General features: G+C 33.5%; 1 protein-coding gene across 2 annotated transcripts in view; it reads left to right on the top strand.

The window, feature by feature from the left end:
• Positions 1–16594, top strand: part of PRIM2 (DNA primase subunit 2) — a 244878-nt gene that overhangs the window by 207364 nt on the left and 20920 nt on the right. The window lies entirely within an intron of this gene.

Genomic DNA, 16594 nt, shown 5'->3' with positions numbered 1-16594 from the left:
AGGCTCCACACCACCAGACATCCTTTCTTCTAGGTGAATTAAGCTAAAGCCTTGACTTTTCTGGTTTAGAGTCCTTGGAAATTCTAGTTCTGTCTGCTAGGCTGCATTTTTATTTTTCTTGGTAATAAAAGAAGCTGGAAAGCTTTTTTCTCTCAGTTTGTTTTACTATCTCAATTGAGGACATTAAAAAAATTTTTTAGAGGAATGCATTGAAGCTTATTAATGAAGTTGAAAATTAATGACATCTTATTTCATTTTGGGAAATTGTTTTCTATGCTGCATGTAGGTTAGAGCAGGAGATAATGTAGTGTGTGCTGGCTAAATGTTCTTGTAAGCCTTAGTTGTTGCTATGTTAAATCTCCCCTTCTAATGATAGTTCGTTAAATCTAACAGTTTGTCAAAATGAGTTGTCTTGCAAACAATTTTGATTAAAAAAAAATTCTCAAATGTAAAACCAAATATTTAAGAATATTTTTTTTAGTAAATATGCTTTTTAAAAAAATATATTGTGACATTACAAAGACCCCCAGTGGATGCCTGAAACTGCAGATAGTATCAAACCCTACAGTAAATACTGTTTCTTTATATACATACATAACTACAATAAAGATTAATTTATAAAGTAGGCACAGTAGGAGATTAACAATAATATATAATAATACAATAAGACACTCATAACAATATACTGTAATAAAAGTTATGTGAATGTGGTCTCTCTGTCTCTCAAAATATCTTATTCTGTGCTCACCCTTCTTGTGATGATGCGAGGTGATAAAATGCCTACCTGATGAGATGGAGTGAGGCTAATACATAGGCATAGCTTTAGGCTACTGTTGACCTTCTGACTATACATCAGAAGGAGGATCATCTGCTTTGGATGATCCTGGGTCATTAAGCCATGACAGTGTTGATGATTGGGGAAATTTAATATTTTTGTACCATGGTTGACTACAGTAACTGAAACTGTAGATAATGAGGGGTACTAGTATACACGTAGAATATCTTGGGTCTTCTGAAGATAGGTGAATATAACCAGCAAGGGAGACCATGGAACACTCTCTACAAGATGCTATCTTTGAGTTAAGCCTTGAAGGGGGATCGGGAATTAGGAAGAGAGAATGCGTGAATAAAGGGTAGTAAATGTATAAGATTATTAGAATTTCAAGTTTAAGATAATGGTGGCACCATTGATGTCCTATCTAAAAGTTCATTGCCAGATTCAAAGTTATGAAGAGTGACACGTATTTTCTTGTAGGAGTCTTATTGTTTTGGCTTTTATATTTATGTCATTGATCCATTTTGAGTTAATTTTTGTATGTGGTGTGATAGGAGGGTCCAACCTCATTCATTTTCATGTGAATATTCAGTTGTCTCAGCATCATTCATTGAAAAGACTGTTTCCCCATTGGGATGGTCTTGCACCCTTCAAAACTCATTTGGATATAGATATATGGGTTTATTTATGGACTCTCAGTTTTACTGCATTGGTCTCTATGTCTTATCTTTTTGCCAATACCATACTTCTTTTTTAATAACTGCAGTATTATAGTAAGTTTTGAAATCAGAAAATGTGAATTCTCCAAATTTGTTCTTTTTTTTCAATATTATTTTGGCTATTTAAAGACCCTTTCAATTCCATATGAATGTGAGTATTGACTTTCCCATTTTTGCAAAAAAGAAAAAAACCACTGGAACTTTCATAGGAATTGCATTGAATCTCTAGATTGCTTTGGGTAGTTAGTATTGATATCTTAACAATATTATCTTTCAATTCATGAACAAGGGTTTTTTTTTTTTTCCTCCGATTTATTTAGGTCTTTAATTCCTTTTAGCAATATATTTTTTTTAGATTTTTGCATACATGTTTTCCTCTCCTGGGCTAAATTTATTCCTTGGTATTTTATTCTTTTGAATGCTGTTGTAAAAGAATAATTTTTTAATCTCCTTTTCTGATTGTTTACTGATAGTGTTAGAATACAACTGATTTCTTTGTATTTTTCTTGTATCCTGCAACTTTGCTGAATTCATTTATTAGGTCTGATAGTTTTTTAATGGATGTTTTAGAATTTTTTTTTTTTTGTATATAAGACCATGTCATCTCTGAATATAGTTTTAATTTTTCATTTTCATTTGGATGTCTTTTCTTTCTTGCCTAATTGCTAGAACTTTTAATACAATGTTGAGCAGCAGCAGTGAAAGCAGGCATCTCTGTCTTGTTCTTGACTTTAGGAGGAAAGCTTTTACTCTTTAACTGTGTGTTTGCTATTAGCTCTAGGTTTTCATATATGCCCTTTTTTTATAAGAAGTTTCCTTCTTTTTCCAGTTTATGTGTGGGGTGTAATCTTGAAAGGGTGTTGGATGTTGCTAGATGCTTTTTTTAGCACCGATTGACATGATCATGTGGCTTTTGTTCTTTATTCTGTTAATGTGGTACATTACATTGATTAATATGTGCTGAATCACCTTGGCATTACTGGGATAAATTCCACTAGGTCATGGCTTATAATCCTTCATTGTGCTGCTGGATTTGGTTTGCTAGTATTTTTGTTGAGGATTTTTGCATCTATATTCATAAGGGATATTGGTCTATAATTTTCTCATGATGTCTTTGTTTGGCTTTGCTATGAGGGTAATGCTGGCCTTTTAGAATGAGTTAGGAAATGTTGACTCCTTTTCTGTTCTTTGGAAGAGTAAAGAGAAGGATTGGTGTTAATTCTTTCAGTGCTTGGTAGAATTCACCAGTGAAGTCATCTGGTCCTAGGTTTTTCTTCATTGGGAGGTTTTAATACCAGTTCAGTCCCTCTACTTGGTACTTTTGTTTAGATTTTCTATGTCTTCTTGGGTCAGTTTTAGTAATTTATGTGTTTCTGGGAATTTATCCATTTCATCTAGGATATCTGATTTGTTGGTGTACAATTATTCATAGTATTCCCTTGTAATTCTTTACACTTTAGTAAAGTCAGGAGTAATGTCCCCACTCTCATTTCTGATTTTAGTAATTTTAATCTTCCCTCCCTCTTCCCCCTGTCAGTCTAGCAAAAGCTTTGTCAATTTTATTGATCTTTTCAAAGAACTAATTTTTGCGTTTTTAAATTTTCTCTATTATATTTCTATTCTCTATCTAGTTTATCTCCACTCTCATCTATATTTCCTTGCTTTGGCTTTGGGTTTAGTTTGCTCTTCTTGTTTTAGTTACTTAAAGCATAAAGTTAGATTATTGTTTTGAGAGCTTTCTCTTTTTTTTATTGTAGTGTTTACAGATAGAATTTTCTCTGTGAGCACTTCTTTGCTGTATTGTATAGTTTGGTATGTTTTATTTTTGTTTTCGCCTGAAACTTTTGTTTTCATTTTCATTATTCCAATTTCTCTTGTGATTTTTTCCTTCACCCAGTGGTTGTTTAGAAATGTGTTATCTAATTTTCACATATTTAAAAATTTTCCAGTTTTTCTTTTGTCATTGATTTCTCATTTCATCACATGTGGTTGAAGATATTTGATGTAATTTCACTATTTTAAAATTTGTTAGGATTAGTTTCATTACCTAACACATGGTCTTATCCTGGAGAATGTTCCCTGTGCACTTGAGAAGAATGTATATTCTGCCATTTTGAGAGAAGTGTTCTGTATGTGTGTGTTATTTTCTAGGTGGTTTATAGTGTTGTTCAAATTATATTTTCTTAGATATTGTCTGTCTGGTTGTTCTACCCACTATCAAAAGTGGAGTAATGAAGTTTCCAACTATTATTATACAACTATTTGCTTCTACTTTCAATTCTTTCATGCACTGAAAGCAATTCTTTTTTGCTTCACGTGTTTTATGTCTCTCTTTTTCAGTGTATTTATGTACAATAATTGTTACATGGACTGACTCTTTTATTCGTATATAATGTCCTTTTTGTCTCGTAATAATTTTTGACAGAAAAGCTATTTTACCTAATGTTTGTATAGCTACCCCAGCTCTATTTTGGTTACTGTTTTCATGAATATCTTTTTTCATCCTTTCACTTTCAACCTATTTTTTCTTTGGATCTAAAGTGAATCTCTTGTAGAGAGCATATAGTTTGTGTATTTTTATTCATTTTTTTCCGATATTTGAGATTGGAGATTTTAATCTATCTATAAATAAAATAATTACTTATAAAAAAGGTTCACTTTTGTCATTTTGTGCTTTGTTTTCTACATGTCATATTTCTTTTATTCCTTAGTTCTTCCATTACTGCCAACTTTTGTATTTTTTTATAGTGTATTTTTTTTATTCTCTTCTCATTTCATTTTCTGTATATTTTTAATTATTTTTTTAGTAGTTACCCTGGGGATTGCAATTAACCTATTAAACTTATAACAATACCAATGTAACATCTATAATATACAAAAACTCTGCTTCTTTGTATCTCTTTCTCCCTTTTTGTTGTCACAGATTACATCTTTATACATTATTTATGCCCATTAATGTGAATTTATAATTATGTATGCATTTGTTTTTCAAATCATATTGGAAGAAAAAGAAGAGCATTATGTACCCAAAAGACTGACTTTTATATACCTATGTATTTACCAATGTTCTTTATTTTTGTATGGCATTGAACTCTTTCTAGTGACCTTTCATTTCTGCCTGAAGGAGTCTCTTCAGCATTTCTTGTAGGACAGGTCTATGAGCAACAAGTTACCTCAGCTTTTGTCTATCTGGGAATGTCTTAATTACTTCTTCACTTTTGAAGGATAGTTTTGTCACACATAGGAATCTTGGTTGACAGTTATATTTTTTTCAGCAAAATATGTCATCTCACTGTCTTCTGGCCTTATGGTTACTGCTGAAAAATATTAGCTGTTAATCTATTGAGTATCTCTTGTATGTGACTAGTGGTTTGTCTTGCTGCTCTCAAGATTCTCTGTCTTTGGATTTTGCTGATTGTTTATAATGTGTATCAGTGTGGATCTTTTTGTGTTTATCCTTCTTGGAATTTGTTGAGCTACTTGGGTGTGTGTCTTATATCAAATTTGAGAGATTTTCAGCTATTAGTTCTTCAACTATTCTTTTTTACTCCTTTCTGTCTCTGCTTCTGAGTGTCCCATTATGTATCTGTTGGTACACTTGATGGTGTTTCACATGTCTCTTTGGCTGTGTTCATTTTTCTTCATTCTTTACTCTTCTCTTCAAACTGGATAATCTCAGTTGACCTACTTCAGATTTGCTCTTTCTTTTTTTCTTTTTTTTCTTTTTTTTACCTGTTGAAACTGTCTTTTTCATTTTCCTTTTTGGTTATAATTTTCAGTGGCAGAATTTCTATCTGGTTCCCTTTTATACTTTCATTCTCTTTATTGCTATTTACAATTGTTAGTTCTTCTGGTTTCCTTTAGCTTTTTTTCTGTAATTTCTTTTAGCTCTTTGACAGTATTTAACAGAGTTGATTTAAAGTCCTTGTTTAGTAAGTCCAATGTCTCTGCTTCCTTGGGGACAGTTTGTATTAATCTCTCATGTAACTGGGCCCTACTTTCTTGTTTCTTTCTATGCATTATAATATTTTCTAGAAAACTGGATATTTCGAATATTGCAAATTGCTAACTCTGGAAGTCTGATTCTATTTGTATGCCTGGTCTGTGCTGTTCAGTGTAGTAGCCACTAGTGACACATGATGACTTTTTAGTACTAGAAGATATGGCTGGTCCAAATCGAGATGTGCTGAAGGCAGTGATATATTGGTAAACCAGCTTTCTGAGGTTAATAAAAGCCCCGATTTATGTCATTTTCTGATTTCTGTGATGTAAATACTCCTACGTTAGCCAATTCAAACTACCAATGTGATGTTACAAATCTTGACTGGAAAGAGATAGGCACAATCAATTCTCACAAGTCAGTTTGAGTGCTCCAGCACAGCACTTGTTGAGAGTATAAAACATATATCAGGTTTTAAAGAAATAATATAAAAAAGAACATTGTAAAATATCTCAGTAATGATATTTTTATATTGATTATACGTTGAAATAACAACATTGATTTAAATGAGATGTATTGAAATTAATTTTATGTTCATTTTTACCGTTTTAATTATGGCTATAGAAAATTAAAAATTACAAATGTCACTTATATTTTTATTGGAGTACACTGCTGTAAATAGTTACTTGAGACTATTGCATATTAGAATGAGTAGGTTCTATTTCCGCATCATATTTTAATGTTTGCTTCTAGCGTACATTTGTGTTTGACCTATTACAACCAATACATGCTTTTACGTGTTGAGCCATAAATGAGTATAAGGCTACTAATTTTTCAAATTTTTTGATTGAAATGATACATAATTTATAATTTTATTTCTGCACTAATATTTTTGAAAATCATTTACAAAGGAAGGAAATGTTTCAGAATTTTGACTCACCATAACCATTAATGATTATTTTAAAAGCAAATCTAATTGGTGCATCCAAGAAACTTAATAATGATATTAAAACCATGAAGTATGAAAAAAAGAAAGTATGCTCTGTATACTTGGGTTAACCTCTCATTTTCATAGTCCAAAAATTCTCAAGAAGTTAGTGGACATATTAAATCTAAAACTGGTAAAATCCTTTTAATGAAGAAATCTTTCAGTGGACAGTTTAAAAGACTTCAAAGTAACATTGTGTCAAGATTTTATGGCAAAGATCAATCTCAGTGACTCCTTACTCAGTGTTCATATAAATCTGAACTACCTAAAAATCCTATGATTTTCTTAGGTAAGGATACTTATTAACAGATGATGGTATTCAGTCTGTCCATTACTTTATGAACAGTAACTGCTTTTAAGAGCAGCTTTTCTGTCTGTTTCATCTCCAGTAGCATCTCTTCTGATTTATGAGAACAATACTTTGATTGCTACACTTAGCTTGCCTTTCTTAGTACTGTAGTCGAAAATGTGTACATTATTCTTGGTTCTTGGTAAATCTTAGAACTGCATTTAGGAAAAGATGGGAAGCTGAGCATTAGACTTGGTGCCAGGAGGATGTGGTTGTATTTTTGGCTTTATCACAAATTGCTATCTATGTATATCTTTTCTTTTTTATAAGCTAATGATATAGAGTCATTTGAAGATTGTTTAATATTGTTCAAGGTGGTTCAAAGAAAAATCACTTTGAAAATAAAATAATATACGCCGTAATAAAGTTTACTTTTATTAAAATGGAAAACTAATCTTTCTTATAAAAAAGTTTAGTATTTTATTTATAGATATATATCTTTCTATAATTATTTTATTACTTATTCATTACATGAGAAATTACTGATCTCTATAGCAGAATTTCAGTAACACAATACTGTCACTTGTACTTATAATAAAATTGGGCCTGTAGACATAAAAATATTCTCCTAGCTTAGTTCTATTTCATGATCTCCCATAGCTCCCCTTTTCCCCTTTGTTTTGGGGAAGCAAACTTAAAGTATCCAGAAAATTAAATAACTGACCTTATTTCATAAGGCAAGTATTTCAGATTCTTAGCTTAGTTTTAAGCCATTTCACACTTCCTGGTAGAGTTTACCATCAATTTACAATGTATTTCTTGTTAGACAAAGTTTCTATTTCTAAATTTATATATATCAGATATAAAGTATTTGACGTGTGTGTGTGTGTGTGTGTGTGTGTGTGTGTCCATCTGTCCTCTAATCCTGGGAAAAACCTTGAAGTGATAGATTTTAAGTTTTGCTTCTGTTTCCAATAGCATATTTGATGCATCTTTTTTTGTAAGATCTTTGAAAATAACTGCAAAATTAGCATAGTTTTAAATAATGATTCTGAACTTGCTTGCTTTTATACTAGGCAAAAAGTAGAATACTTGCAGTACAGTTATATTAAGTAAACCATGGAAATGAGGTTTGGCAATACTTTTACCCATATCTCTAAGCAGACTTTACCCATATACTGTCATTTGTCCTCTTCCCTCCTTCCCGCATTCCAGGTTCACTTAGTTGTTGATGTTCCCTAAAAGCTTAAATCCAAATGCTGGTATTAATCAGCACTGAGCAATTCAGTATTTTGGGTCAAAGTTTAAATTGCTTCTCAAGAATCCTTTTTTTAGTACCTATTTTTAATGATTCAGAACCTTTATTCACATGTAGTAAGTTAAACGAAAAATTTTCTATAGTAGGGTCTTTATATTGTGATAAAATATGATTACCAAATTGAGTATTATACACTTTCCAGAAAGTTTCACTTGTATTTAGTATTTGATTTGTAAGAATATTTCCGGACTTGAGTTGTGGCATAATACATTTTTCTAACTAGAGAGGTCCACAGTTTTAATCGGATTCTCCAAGGCTTCTATCTCAAAGGCATCTCAAAAATTTCTATAAGCATTCCTTTTTTAAAATTATGTTTGCCTATATACATGAAGAGCAGAATTAAAGAGCTTATAATTACCTCATTTCCCGTATGTCCCGAGAATATTCACTGGTGGCGCTTGCGGCTGCAGCATTTACCCCGAGATAGTTCACAGATTACAGTCTTAACCTTACCCCCAAAGACTGCTTCAAAATATCTTGCTTTTATTATTATTTTCGCATCTCTCTAGTATATCAATAGTCTTTGGAAACAAATCACATCATTCTATTTATAGTATTCTGTTTTTAGTAGTGGTACTTCCACCTAAAAAATATAGTAATTCTCGATCACTGAAAATGTCCAATCCTAGAAAACGTAGCATTCCTACACGTGATGTTAAATTAACACTGACAGCAAGCTGCACTTTTTTTTTTTTAACAAGAAAAGGGTTAAGTAAAATAACTAGAACAGTATCTGATACATAGTAAGGATGTAAGATATATGTTGTCATGGTCATTATTATTATTCACCTTCTTCCTCTCCTTGCAAAAACAAACAAGGAAGCAAAAAATCAGCTTGTACTGTGTCACAGATCTAGTTATCTGTGGTGAAGATTTGTGTGCAGGATATTCACTGGGGAATGCTCTCAGGATCAATACCTGTTGGAGAGTGAAAGAGGAAAGACTGGGCAGGAAGAGACTTGTTCTTTGGCTGATCCCACAGGGAGTTCTCAAGCTAGGAAGACCCTACAGAGTTGTCCCTAATTGGAGCAGGAGGTCTTGGCCTTATACGCTTGCATCAACCAGTCAATGGATCAGGCTGCTTCCAGGAAGGGAACATCACATTGAGCAAGATGGCTTTCTTCAGCTGAGGGGCATTTCTGCTGCAAGCTGTCAGTCATCAATAGTCTCTGACCCTGGAGAAATGTGTGCCCTTGTTCTGAGGAGGGGGGATGTACACAGCATACCACAGAGTCCACCATACAGTGCCTCAAGGAAGAGTGAATGGGCCTCTAGATTCCCAAGCCAGAACTCTGGGACATAATCAAGTCTCCTTCCTATCTCCATTCTTGAATCTGTCCCTTCTTTCTTTTCCTTATCTTCCATAACTCAGTATGTAATAGATTAGTTTAATTCCCAATTCCATAATCCATCTTTCCCCTAAAAGTCTTTTGTGCTGATACCAAAGTAATTTTCTAATATACTTTTATTTTTTTGCCCATTCCACAACATTTTGCTATTGGGGTTTTTTTTTTTGTTTTTTGTTTTGTTTTTGTTTGTTCATTTTTTTGCCTTTTTTGCATATGTTATTCCCAGTGTCTGGATCGTCCATACTCCTTTATCTTGATAATTCTTACTCATTATGATTTGACTTATGTCTTCTCCCTGGAAACTCTTTTTGAGCACTTTTCCTCCAGTTCCCCTCTAGTAACATGTGTTTTTGTGTATTAGATTACTAATCATCTGTTTTGTAGTGTTTTTTTTTTTCTCTTGTCTACCCACCCCTGCCCCCACCCTCTAGACTGTGATTGTGGCCTTATTCTCCCTAGGGGCATAAATGTTATCTTTAATCTCTATAAATCCAATCTCTAACCACAGTGCCTGGAGTTCATTACAGTTTAGTGAATATAGGCTCAATGAATGGAGTGACTGAATGAATAGCAGGCTCAATGAGTTCATAGTTAGAAAGCTTAACTGAGAGGTGTTGGCGGAGTCTGCTCTGTATTTGCATATTTTATGTGTAAAACTAAATATAGCAAAGGCAGATTTCAACATTTGGATTCAAGTTAATTTGATAGAGTTTTTTCATTCTCTTCTCCAAAGTGTTCTCAGATATGATTCAGGATACCTAGAGAAACCTATTAAGCCCTTTTATTTATTTTTAACATTAAATTTATTGGAGTTAACATTGGTTAATAAAATTATGTTTCAGGAGTACAATTCTAAAAATACATCCTTTGTGTATTTCATTGTTGCTCACCACCTAAAGTCTAGTCTCCTTCCATTACCATATATTTGACCCCCTCTACTCTCCATCCTCCTCCTTACCCACTTTCTATCTAGTAACCACCATACTGTTGACTGTGTCATGAGTTTGTTTTATTTCTGTTTTATGTCCCACATGTGAGTGAAATCATATGGTTCTTGTCCTTTTCTAATTTCACTCAACCCGATACTCTCAGGATCCATCTATGTTGTCACAAATGGCAATAATTCATCATTTTTTTATGGCTGAGTAATGTATTGTATATATGTACCACATCTGTATCCAATCATCCATCAAAGGATACTTAGGTTGCTTCCATGTCTTGGCTGTTGTGAATAATGCTGCAATGAACATATGGTACACATAAACAAATAAGTGTCTTCAATTTGGGGGGCAGATACTCAGAAGAGGGATTGCTGGGTCATATAGTAGCTCTATTCTTAATTTTTTGAGGAACCTTTATACCGTTATCATAGAGGCTACACCAGTTTACATTCTCACTAGCAGTGTACAAGGATTCCCTTCTCTCTACCATCCTTTCTAACACTTGTTATTTCTTGTCTTATTATTAGCCATTCTGACAAGTGTGAGGTAGTATCTCATTGCGGTTTTGATGGCATTACCCTTATAGCTAATGAAGTTGAGCACCTTTTTGTACATCTCTTGGCCATCTCTATGCCTTCTTGAGAAAAGTGTTCAGGTCCTCTGCCCATTTTTTAATTGGATTGTTTGATTTTTTTGTTGTTGAGTTGTATGAGTTCTTTATATATTTTGGATATTAGCCCCTTATTGGAGGTATTATTTGCAAATATCTTCTCACATTCGGTTGCCTTTTTGTTTTGTTGGTTTCTTTTGCTGTGCAGAAGCTTTTTAGTTTGATATAGTCCCATTCATTTATTTTTACTTTTACTTCCCTTGCCTTTGGGGTCAAGTTCACCAAATTCTCTCTGAGACCAAGGTCCACAAGTTTAGCGCCTATGTTTTCTTCTATGTATTTTATTGTTTCAGGTCTTATATTCAAGTCTTCAATCCATTTTTAGTTAATTTTTTGTGTACAGTGTCAGATAGCGGTCTAGTTTCATTCTTTTACATATGGCTTTCGAATTTTCCCAGCACCATTTATTGAAGAGGCTTTCCTTTCTCCATTGTATGTTTGTAGCTCCTTTGTTTAAAATTAGTTGCCCATTTATGTGTGGGTTTATTTCTGGGCTCTCAATTCTCTTCCATTGATCTGAATCTGTTTTTTTCTGCCAATATCATACAGTTTTGGTTATTGTTAGCATTGTAGTATAACTTGAAGTCAGGGAGTGTAATACCTTCAGCTTTGTTCTTTTTTTCCTCAGGATTGCTTTGGCTATTTGGGTCTTTTTTAGATCCATACACATTTGAGGATATTTTTGTTCTTTGAAAAGTGTCATTGTATTAAATCTGTATATTGCTTTAAATAATAAGGTCATTTTGACTATATTGATTCTTCTAGTCCATAAACATTGACTCTTTCCATTTCTTAGTGTCTTCTTCAATGTCTTGTAGTTTTAAGGTTCTTTACTTCCTGTGTTAAGTTAATTTCTAGATATTTTATCCATTTCGTTACAATTGCAAATGGGATTGTTTTTATTTTTATTTTTTTCTGATATTTCATTGTTAGCACATAGGAGTGCAAGAGATTTTTATACTCTGCAATTTTGCTATATTTGTTTATTGTTCTTAATAATCTTTGTTAGAGTTGTTAGAGTTTAAGAATCATGTCATCTGCACTTAGTGACAGTTTTACTTCTTCAGTCCCAGTTTGGAAGCCTTCTATTTCTTCCCATTGCCCGATTGCTCTGACTAGGACTTCCAGTACTGTGGGCATCCTCATCTTGTTCCTGATCTTAGAGGAAAGGCTTTCAGTTTTTCACCATTGACTATATTAGCTGAGGGTTTTTCATATATGGACTTTATTATGTTAAGGTACTTTCCTTTTATAACCATTTTACTGAGGGTTTTAATCATAAATGGATGTTGCAGCTTTTCAAATGCTTTTTCTACGTCTATTGCTATGATTGCATGACTTTTATCTTATTTTTTTATGTGGTATATCATCGATTTGCATATGTTGAATCATCCTTGCATCCCACGTGATTATGACATATTATCTTTTTAATGTATTGTTGTATTTGATTTGCTAGTATTTTGTTGAAGATTTTTACATCTATGTTCATCAGAGATATTGCCCTGTAATTTTTTTTGTATTGTGTTAGCCTGGTTTTGGTATCAAGGTAATGTTAGCCTTGTAGAATGAGTTAAATATTTCTTCTTCAATATTTTAGAAGAGTTTTAGAAGAATAAGTATTAAATCTTCTTTGAATGTTTGGTAGAATTGACCATTGAAGCCATCTAGTCCTGGACATTTTTGTGGGGGAGGTTTTGATTGCCATTTCAATTTTTTTACTGTTGATTGGTCTTTTTAGTTTTTCCAGTTCTTCATGGTTCAGTCTAAGGTTACATATTTCTAAGAATTTGTCTATTTCTTCTAGGTTATTAAATTTGGTGTCATATAGCCTTTCATAGTTTTTGTATAACCCTTTATATTTCTGTGGTGTCCGTTGTAACTTCTCTTTCATTTCTGATTTTATTTGAGTCTTTTATCTTTTTTCCTTAGTGAGTCTAGCCAGAGGTTTGTCAATTTTATTTGTCTCTTCAAAGAACCGGATCTTTGTTTCATTCATTTTTCTTTTGTCATTTTGTTCTCTTTTGTTTAATTCTACTCTAATTTTTATTATTTCCTTTCCTCTACTGATGTTTGGCTTCATTTCTTTTTCAAGTTCTTTAAGGTGAGGCATGAAATTGTTTGAGATTTTTGTTTCTTGTGGCCCATAATGCTATAAACTTCCTTCTTAGTACCACTTTTACTGCATCCCTCAAATTTTTACGTTTAATTGTCATTTCATTTGTGTATCTTTTGATTACTTCTTTTATTTCTTCTTTGACCTAATAGTTGTTTAGTAGCATGTTGTTTAACCTCCATATATTTGTGGTTTTCCTAGATTTTTTCTTGTAGTTAATTTCTAGTTTCATACTGTTGTGGTCAGAAAATATTCTTGGTATGGTTACAGTGTTCTTCCATTTATTGAGATTGGTTTTGTGCACCAACAGATGGTCTGCCCTTGAGAATGTGCTATGTGCACTTGAGAAAAATGTATATTCTGTCATTTTGGAATGTAAAGCTCTATAAATATCGATTACGTCCATTTGGTTTAACTTGTCATTTAAGGCTGATATTTCCTTATTGATTTTCTGTTTGGATGATCTATCCATTGCTGTCAATGGGGTATTTAAGTCTCCCTTACTATAATTGTATTTTTGTCACTTTCCTCTTTAGGTCTGTTAGTAATTGTTTTATATATTTTGGTTGCTCCCAGGCTGGGTGCATGTAAAGTGAAAAATGTTATGTCTTCTTGATTAATTATCCTCTTTATAAAATGTCCATTTTGTCTTATTTTTTATCTCGAAATGTATTTTGTCTGATATAAGCAGAGCTACACCTGCTTTTCTCAGGATGCTTGGAGTATCATCTTCCATCCCTTTACTTTGAACCTTTGTCCTCATAGCTGAGATGGGTCTCCTGAAGCCAACATATATTTGTTGGGTCTTGTTCTTTTAATCCATCCCACTACTCTATGCCTTTTCATTGGTGATTTCAGGCCATTTACATTTAGGGTGATTATAGAAATATGAGGACTTACTACAGCCATTTTATTTTTTGTTTTCTGGCTGCTCCATATCTCCATTGTTTCTTTTCCCTTTTATTGGTGTGTGCTGTTTTAGTTTGGTGGTGTTGATTTTTGCCATGTCCTCTTTTTGTGTTACGTGTCTCAGTTCTAGATTTTTGTTTTGTGGTTACCATTAGTTTTATGCACAAAAAAAGTTTCATACATAAAAAATGCTTTTTCTTCTGATTGCTTATCTCCATTCATCTGTGCAAGTTCAGTCCTGTCCCCGCTCTCCTTTTGTTTTTGTTTCACAATGTATCCTTTTTTTAATGCTGTGTATTTGTTTTCAAATTGCAGAAGCTGTAGTTTTTTAAAATGCTTTTACCACCTTTAACCTTCATAATTGTTTAATACCCTATTGTGAAGAAAGTTGCAATTTCCTGTTTTTCTCTTTGTCATCTTACACTTTTGTATCCTTTTTCTTTTTTATTTCTGGTAGAAGAGCATTTCTTATAATGTAGGTCTTGTGGTAAATTTCCTCAAAAGCTTGTCATGAAAAGCCTTTATTTCTCTATGTCTGAAGGATAACTTGCTGGATATATTATTTTTGGCTGGTAATTTCTCTCTTTCAATATATTTGAATATTTGATTACATTCACTCCTAGCTTGTAAGGTTTCGCTGAAAAATCTAATGATAATCTAATGGAGTTTTCTTTATAGTTTACAGTCTTCTTTTCCCTAGCTGCCTTGAGAATTTTCTTTGTCATTAACTTTTGATAGTTTTAATATATTGTGTCTTAGATAAGGTTTTTCTGCACTGAGATAGTTAGATGTTCTGTTAGCTTCTTGGATTCGAAGGTCCAGCTCTTTCCATAGGTTTCGAAAGTTCTCATCGATTATCTGTTTCAATAGTCTCTCTGTTCCTGTCTCCCTCTCTTCTTATTCTGGTATACCCATTATTCTTATATTGTTCTTTCGAATTGAGTCAGAAAGTTCTCATAAAGATTTTTCATTTTTTTAATTCTCAATTCTCCCTCTTCCACCTGAGTCATTTCTATTTTCAAGATCACTAATTCTATCTGGTCTGCTCTATTTCCTAAGCTCTTTAATTCATTCTTCATCTCGGGTATTGAGTTCTTCAGCTTTAGAATTTGTTTAGTTCTTTGCAGCTTCAATATCTTTGGTAAAGTACTCCTTTTGTTCATTGATTTTATTCCTGAGCTCATTGAAATAGCTGAGTTTTCTTGTATCTCCTTGAGTTTTTTAGAATTGCAATCTGGAATTCTCTGTCATTTAAATCAGTCTCTTATATGTCTTAGAATTTGTTTTCTGAAAACTTTTTATTTTCTTTCTGAGCTACCTTATTTGTTTATTTGTGGTTACTTGATGGATTATTTCTCTGCTTGAGCATTTGAGGACTTGAAGTCATTTTTGAGCCGTCTTATTGATGATTTAGCAGGTTGATAGAGGTCTTTTATTTTCCATTAGATGGTGCTATAATACAAGTTTTTGTTTTCTCTTACCTTATTGTGGGGACTTAGAGTGTTGGTGGGGCTATGTTGCCTCAGCTGTGGAAAATGCCCCATATTCCTTGAGGAGGTGGGTATCCCCTCTGTGACCAGGTCACCTTGGTCTTAGGGCACCACCCCTGTGGAGGGATGTGGTGGGCCCTGGGGTTCCAGGCCTATCAGTTCCTAGCGCTGCTTCCCTGTAACCAGAGGTTGCCAGCCACAGTGTGCTATCTGAAGTGTCTCAGCTACGTACGTTGGATCCACTGTGATGTATGGGGAATGGGGTGGGGTGGGAGGGTTGCATATCCGGCTTTTGGTTTTTCCACTGGGTTTAGCGCAGTGGGGCAGTGGGGCAGTGGGTACCGACACTCAGGCTGGAATGTTGCTTTTGGCACTTCAGTCCTTTATGGGCCCTGAGATAGGGCTGTAACAATACTCTTTTTTTTCAGGTCCTTGTCAGCTAGAAGTGGGTCTCCCAAGTGGGGTGGTGGGGGGGGTTCACACCTCTGTAGTATCAAGCCCTTTTACAAATCTTATGAAGAAATTAAATTAATATTCCCCACCCTCTGTGGTGCTACACATAAAAAAAAAAAAAAAAAAAGAGTAAAGCAACTAATTGCAAAGATTCTGTAGTAAAAGTGTTCTAAGACTGAACTAGAAATAAGTAGTGTTGGTGAAGAAAGACATTTATTACTCAATAAACATTTACTGAGAACTCGACATGTCACTGAGTTTTCAGTATGTTCAAATCTGGAAGTAGAAAGATGATTAAGAAACTGAGCTTTTTTTCCTAGTGGAGGAGAAAGGTATAAGTTAATAAAATGTGATAACTGCTTTAATACAAATATATTCTAAGTGCTAATTGTAGATTCAACGGAGAATGATTTGCTGAAGGAGCGGTGTGACATCAGGGAAAGTTTCATGTAGGAAGTGACATTTGAATTGGATTTGAAAGTTGAGTGGGAGTTTCCCCAGTCAAGGGAAGTGAGGCTTAGAGCACAAAAGCAACAGCATTCATTTAACATCAACAAATAATTGAGTGATGACTGTATTCCAGTTATTGTACAAAGCACTGGGAATACAGTGATGACCAAAACTAATAAGACCCCTGTCT

The sequence above is a fragment of the Pteropus medius genome, unplaced genomic scaffold (genome assembly GCF_902729225.1).
Source record: "Pteropus medius unplaced genomic scaffold, Ma_sr-lr_union100, whole genome shotgun sequence".
NCBI classification, from domain to species: domain Eukaryota; kingdom Metazoa; phylum Chordata; class Mammalia; order Chiroptera; family Pteropodidae; genus Pteropus; species Pteropus medius.
Note: the sequence above shows the minus strand (reverse complement) of the source record. Positions and strands in the feature narration are given on the sequence as shown.